The 6,000-nt window shown below is 52.4% G+C and overlaps 1 long non-coding RNA gene across 1 annotated transcript; it reads left to right on the forward strand.

Annotated features, from left to right (window-relative positions):
- Nucleotides 1-3,178: 3,178 nt before the first annotated feature.
- On the forward strand, nucleotides 3,179-4,726 carry LOC125098927 (uncharacterized). The gene is made up of 2 exons (XR_007126980.1): nucleotides 3,179-3,212; nucleotides 4,130-4,726. It is a non-coding gene; the product is annotated as an uncharacterized LOC125098927 (long non-coding RNA).
- Nucleotides 4,727-6,000: the final 1,274 nt, after the last annotated feature.

The following is a 6,000-nucleotide window of genomic DNA, read 5'->3' on the forward strand; positions in this document are numbered from 1 at the left end:
TGAGGCCAGGCTTGAAGCAGGGGTCCCAGGGCAGGACCAGACAAGGGCAGGAGGGACAGTAAGGACTGGAAGTAACTTTGGTGGCAGCCAAACTCCACTCTCCACAGGAAAAGGAGAGAGAGCCTCCACCCCTGGCCCCCCAGATTAACCCTTGCCTTCCTGACCTGGAGGCTGGTCTCCAGTTAACTCCTTCCTGGTCAGTCTCAGTACTGGAGAGGACCTTCAGATCAGGTCCAGACCCTTTATTTTATAGATGGTCATACAGGCCCCGACAGGCTAGGTGATTTCCAGGGAGGCACAGCGAGGTTGGGGTACAGTCAGGACCCAAACAAGGTCTCCTGATTCCCTAGCTCCCTCCAGAGGCCTGGGGTAGGGATATGCTAGTCGTGTGGGGTCAGCCCCCTCTGCTAGGCCTTGGCAGAACCTCTTAGTTAAAAGACAAGGCAGAGCAGGGTTCTAGCTGACTGTGCTTGTTTTCCTGTGTAGCAGGTTTAGGCCTGTCCTGGCTGGGGTGTGTGGAGGGTGGCAGGCCTGCTCTCCCTAGGGGTGAGGCCAGGAATCTGCAGCCTAAGGGTGGGGTCGTTGGTGGTGGGGATAGACGTGCAGGGCATGTCATGTCTTGGCATGACAGTCACCTTGGAGCCCATTGGAGGTGCCTCTGCCCAAGGTCCTCTGATGGCCAATGGGATTGGCTGGGAAGAGGGAGATAAAGGGATGATTCCAGGGTCAAGCCCGTGTCTTTCGCCTCCTTTCTGCTTTGCCCCACTGGGGACTTCTCAAGGTGACATCTCATGTCTCAAGGCAGAGCCCTGTCCCCACAGTGCTGGTGTCGGGTAATTTCCCCCCCATCTCTCCAGTAACCTGCAGCACCCAGAGCTCAAAGCTCAAAGCCCTTCCCAACAGGCCCCTGCCCCACCCCTAGCTGGCCACTTTCCACAAACCCCTTTCCTTCCCTGGTAGAACTGTTAATGTTTGCAAAGCACATTCACACCTGTGCTCTTGGATCTCCTTTGTTTCTCCTAAGAACTCCGGGGAGGGGGGCGGTAGGGGTGACCACCCCACCTGATGGATGAGGAAATGGGATCTTGCCAAAACCCAACTCTGAAACCATCGCTCTTTATGCTGCACCCTCTGCCTGTCAAGTAAGGTAATGAGTTTGAAAAGCCAGGAGGCCCATTTGCTGGTAAGAGATTTTTATCACCTAGTCAAGGGAAGGTTTGGGGGGTTTTTTTTGTTTGTTTGTTTATTGGTCCACGATAGTTCCATATTGCATTCTTATGTTATCTATCTTTGCAAAATATTTTCATCTAGGGGTGCCTGGGTGGCTCAGTGGGTTAAAGCCTCTGCCTTCAGCTCAGGTCATGATCCCAGGGTCCTGGGATCGAGCCCCACATCGCATCGGGCTCCCTGCTCAGTAGGGAGCCTGTTTCCCCCTCCTCTCTCTCTCTCTCTCTCTCTCTGCCTACTTGTGATCTCTGTCTGTCAAATAAATAAAATCTTAAAAAAAAATTTTTTTTTATCTACATGCTCACAATTCATCCCTGGGACAATCTTTGGGGAGTAGGGGGTTTTACTTCCCCATTTAACAGTGCCGAGGATACTGAGGCTTAGAGCTGTGAAAGGATCCATCCAAACTCACATAATGAGACTAAGAGTTAACTTTTTTTTTAACAGCTAACTTTTATTGGAGGATTAACATATGCTAGGCATTGTTCTGTGATTAACACATTTAATCCTCAAAACAACCCAGTGAAAGGGGTACTTTTATTCACCTAATTTTATAGATGTGCAGGCCCCTAGCACTGAGATCTGGTTGTGAAGGGGTTAAGCATGGAGGCTGGGCAGGGCCCAGCTGGGATGCTGTCAATGGCAGGAAACCTGGCCTGTGAGGGAGGGGGAGGACGGGGCTGTTGTGTCTGACCTGATGCAACCCCCATCCCTTTGGTCTTAAAGGAGCCTCCAGGTTGGGTGGAAGGGCAGCCGGAGTAAGGGTCGAGGGGGACAGGGGACTTCTCAGCTCTTTTCTAGGGACTAAGACAGAGTTTGGGCTACAGAAAGAGGGGATTCAGAGTGGAACACAGGTGCCACCCTGGGGCAGCCCTGGGTCTGAGGAGGGTAACTGGAAATGACCCTGCCTCCTTGTGGGAGCACTCTGTCAGAGTCAGAGGGGGAAGACAGCTCCAGACCTCAGAGTGCCCAGTTAGAGAGGGGAGACACAGCTCTGCCCTCAGCAGTCCAAGATGGGGGGTGGTCAAGGACTCCGAGTCTGAAGGGTGACAGTTCCCTGTCCCAGGATGCCAGTGGACACATACTAGCAGAGAGGCTCATGAAGGAGAGGTCAAACTAGATTGGCTTTCTGGGTAAAAGAGCCCCCCCCCCGCCCCCAAGGAGTTAGAGGGGACGGGTGGGGGGTTTGGACGAAGGGAGATCATGAGGTGGAGATCCAGCGGCCCGCCTGCTGGGCTCTTGGTCACACTTGCTATGAACCGGATCCTCTGTCTTTCTGGTCATGGATCCCTAGGGAGATCCTTAAAGTGGCTCCTTCCGGTGCAAGAGCCAGGATATGAGCCGGTGGGAGGCCAAATCTGAGAGAGGTTTCCTTCCTATTTCTGAGCTCATTGAGCTCATTCCCGGATCACCTTGATGATCGATTGGAATGGGTCTGAGTCAGAACTGGCTCCTTCTGGAGGAGAGAGTTGGGGGGGAAGGGGGTGTAGGCTGGGGGGCAGCTCTGGTCAGTGTCTGGAATAATGAGATGGCTCAGGAAGGCCTTCAGATCCAGCCCCAGACCCCAGACTCACGCTGTTCTGCCACCACCACCACCACCCCCGCCCTTAGCAGCCAGCTACGGCCCCCCTCACCCCAGCCACAGGCACCTCAGCCCTGTCTTTCATGCTAACCCTGGTGTGGCCGCTCACTGGCACCCTGGCCTGGAGCACAAGCTTAACCTCTTTGAATTTCCTTCAGCGTAAAATGGGAATGACAAGACTCAGCTCTTGAGTGGCAGGAGGAAGTAGTGGCTGTGGTGACTGGGAAAGCTTCTGGTGCCTTAAAGAACTCATAAATGTTAGACGAATCTGCCTTTTAGCTCTTGCCCAGCCCTGACATCTTCCTGACATCTCCCGCCCAAATCATTTTTCTAACTCCGCAGTCTCAGCTGCTGTCAACAAATCATCCTGGACACTGCTGTGTGCTGTGAGGTCAGCAGAGAGGTCAGACATGGTTTCTGCTCTCAGGGAGTTTGTCCTGCCTAGGGGTTGGGGGTGGGTGGCAGTGGTGGTGGGCAGAGGCATGACAGACTGATCACAGCTCCAGCCAGGGCAGTGCTTCTGTGACAGAGGCCAACAACGCAGGGGACAGCGGAGGACATTTGTTCTTCCAGAGAAGCTGGGGGCAGGGAGGAAGGGATTTCTGGCCTGGGTGGGATGGGAGGTGAGGGGTGGGGTGTTGGGGGAGGGCCCGTGAGAGCTGGAGGCCTAAAGGCAGCAGGAGTGCCAGGGTGTCAGTGAGGGGGTGCAGGGATGGGGTGGGGGGAAGAGAGTGAAGGAGAGGGACAGAGGCAGAGGGAGAGAGAAGGAGGAGAGGAATAGGAAGGGAGAGAGGCTGGGGGTTGCTGAGAGGGAATATGGGGTGTGGAGAAGGGAGGGGTTCTGTAAGGAGATGTGTGAGGTGGTGGGGGTCCTGAGAAGAGGCAGCTCAGACGAGAGATGAGGCTCTGGGTGGGGTCTGGCTTAGAGAGCAGGAGGGGCTCACGCTGTTGTGGGCGCCAAGGGAGGGACCCCTCTGCTGGCCCTATGCACCCCCACAGAGATTAGAGCAGCTACTGTGCAATTCGGGGCCTTCCGTTTAGGAAAGAATCTCAGCCACAACAATAGCCTGGCTCCAGCTTCTCCCGGTGAGAGGTGCGGCCTCTGGGTAGAGCTGGCGCCCCCGCACCCACTGCGGGAAGTGGGGGGACAGCGGTGGGAGGGTACGTGGAGAGGAAGGTGTTGTTAAAGGTTGTTTGTGGAGCACTTCCACGTTGCCAGTGAACAGAAGTGAATAAGAGATTGGATTTCTGTTCTCTCAGTGTGTTGGGTGTGGTATTAGAATGAGGAAGCCAAGTCCATGTACTGTGTGCCCTGCACAGGGCGCTCTGCGCGGTGGCCCCCTGCTTCTCACCAAATGCCATGTGAACGTGGTGAGGGAGCAGCCCGGATCAGGGGGCCACAGCTGGCAGCCGGAGAGCAGGGCCTGCAGAACGAGCTCCCAGCTCCCTGACCCGCAGAAGGCAGTACCTGCAGCATCTGGTCCTGCAAGCGAAGCCAAGCCAGGAAAGAGGGCAGCCCCAGCTGCAGTGCTCACTGCCTCCAACTCCGTGCCCGCATCTTCTTCAGCACCTCCATCATCCCCACTTACCAATGCTGTCCTAAGCAAGGTGCCTCCACATCCATACCAGGAACAAAACCCATCCTGTCTCCACCTAGTGCAGGAAGGAACATGTGGGCAAGAAACGGGGGTTCTTGTGGAATGCAGCGGCAAGAAATCTACCCTCCGGCAAGTATTGACAACTACGTGTTCATAATGACATGTTGAAAAATGCGTTTTGATTTTTTTTAACACAGAGAAAGTCATGAAAATATCAAACATGACAGAACTTAATTATTATTGAACATATATGGGTATTTTGGTCAAGGGACAGCAATACTGGATGAGTAAGAAAATAAAGATGTGACTAATTCACAAATTGTTACATCTTTATTCCATAAAATCTATTTTTCTTGCTTTTATTTGAGCAAAATTACCAAGTATGTTGCTATAATGAAAAGTTGCAGAGGTACTGGCCGGCTCAGTCATTAGAGCATGTGACTCTTGATCTCAGTGTTGGGAGTTCAAGCCCCAAGTGTAGAGCTTACTTAAAAGGACAAAAAACAGGGTGCCTGGGTGGCTCAGTGGGTTGGGCCGCTGCCTTCGGCTCGGGTCATGATCTCAGGGTCCTGGGATCGAGTCCCGCGTCGGGCTCTCTGCTCGGCGGGAAGCCTGCTTCCCTCTCTCTCTCTCTCTGCCTGCCTCTCTGTCTACTTGTGATCTCTCTCTGTCAAATAAATAAATAAAAAATCTTTAAAAAAAAAAGGACAAAAAACAAATGGAAGAGTAAAATGCTTGTTTAATATTGCAAGATAGTCTTTAGCCATCATATGTTACTATTGCAAAATCCATCTACACATCGGAAGGTTTGAAGTGGAGCAAGAAAATGGATGCTCAGTACTTGCTGGAAACAGTCCATTCTCACTACAGCACTCCCACTCTCTGAGAGGAAAGATATGACCAGAGAACTCATTTGTCTCACCTAAGGTCCCTCAACACTCAGTCTTCTCCATGCCCTGAACCGTGGTTGGCTGTGATGTCAGCAGTAGTGCAAAGCTTCATGGTATATGGATGCAGTCGACTTCTGATTCAAGGACATAGAGCAAGAGCGTTTGTTTCCCCAGGGCTGAATGGTGTCAGGTATGAAAGCAGATGGTGAGGATTACAGCTTACGCTGTGTAGCGCCGAGATGCTTGTATGGTCTTTAATAAATGACTTTAGGGGCACCTGCGTGGCTCAGTGGTTAAGCCTCTGCCTTCAGCTCAGGTCATGATCCCAGGGTCTCCCACTCCCCCTGCTCCTATTCCCTCTCTGGCTGTCTCTCTTTCTCTGTCAAATAAATAAATAAATAAAATATTTAAAAAAAAATAATAAATGACTTTTGGGGAGATTTTGATAACAGGTCCCCTTTGAAGGGCATGGATCCCTCTAGCTAGTTCTTTTTTTTTTTTTTTTAGATTTTATTTGTTTATTTGACAGACAGATCACAAGTAGGCAGAGAGGCAGTCAGAGAGAGAGGGGAGGAAGCAGGCTCCCTGCTGAGCAGAGAGCCTGATGCAGGGCTCCATCCCAGGACCCCGGGGATCATGACATGAGCTGAAGGCAGAGGCTTAACCCACTGAGCCCACCCAAGTGCCCCTACCTGTAGCTAGT

The sequence above is a fragment of the Lutra lutra genome, chromosome 4 (assembly GCF_902655055.1).
Source record: "Lutra lutra chromosome 4, mLutLut1.2, whole genome shotgun sequence".
Lineage (NCBI taxonomy): Eukaryota > Metazoa > Chordata > Mammalia > Carnivora > Mustelidae > Lutra > Lutra lutra.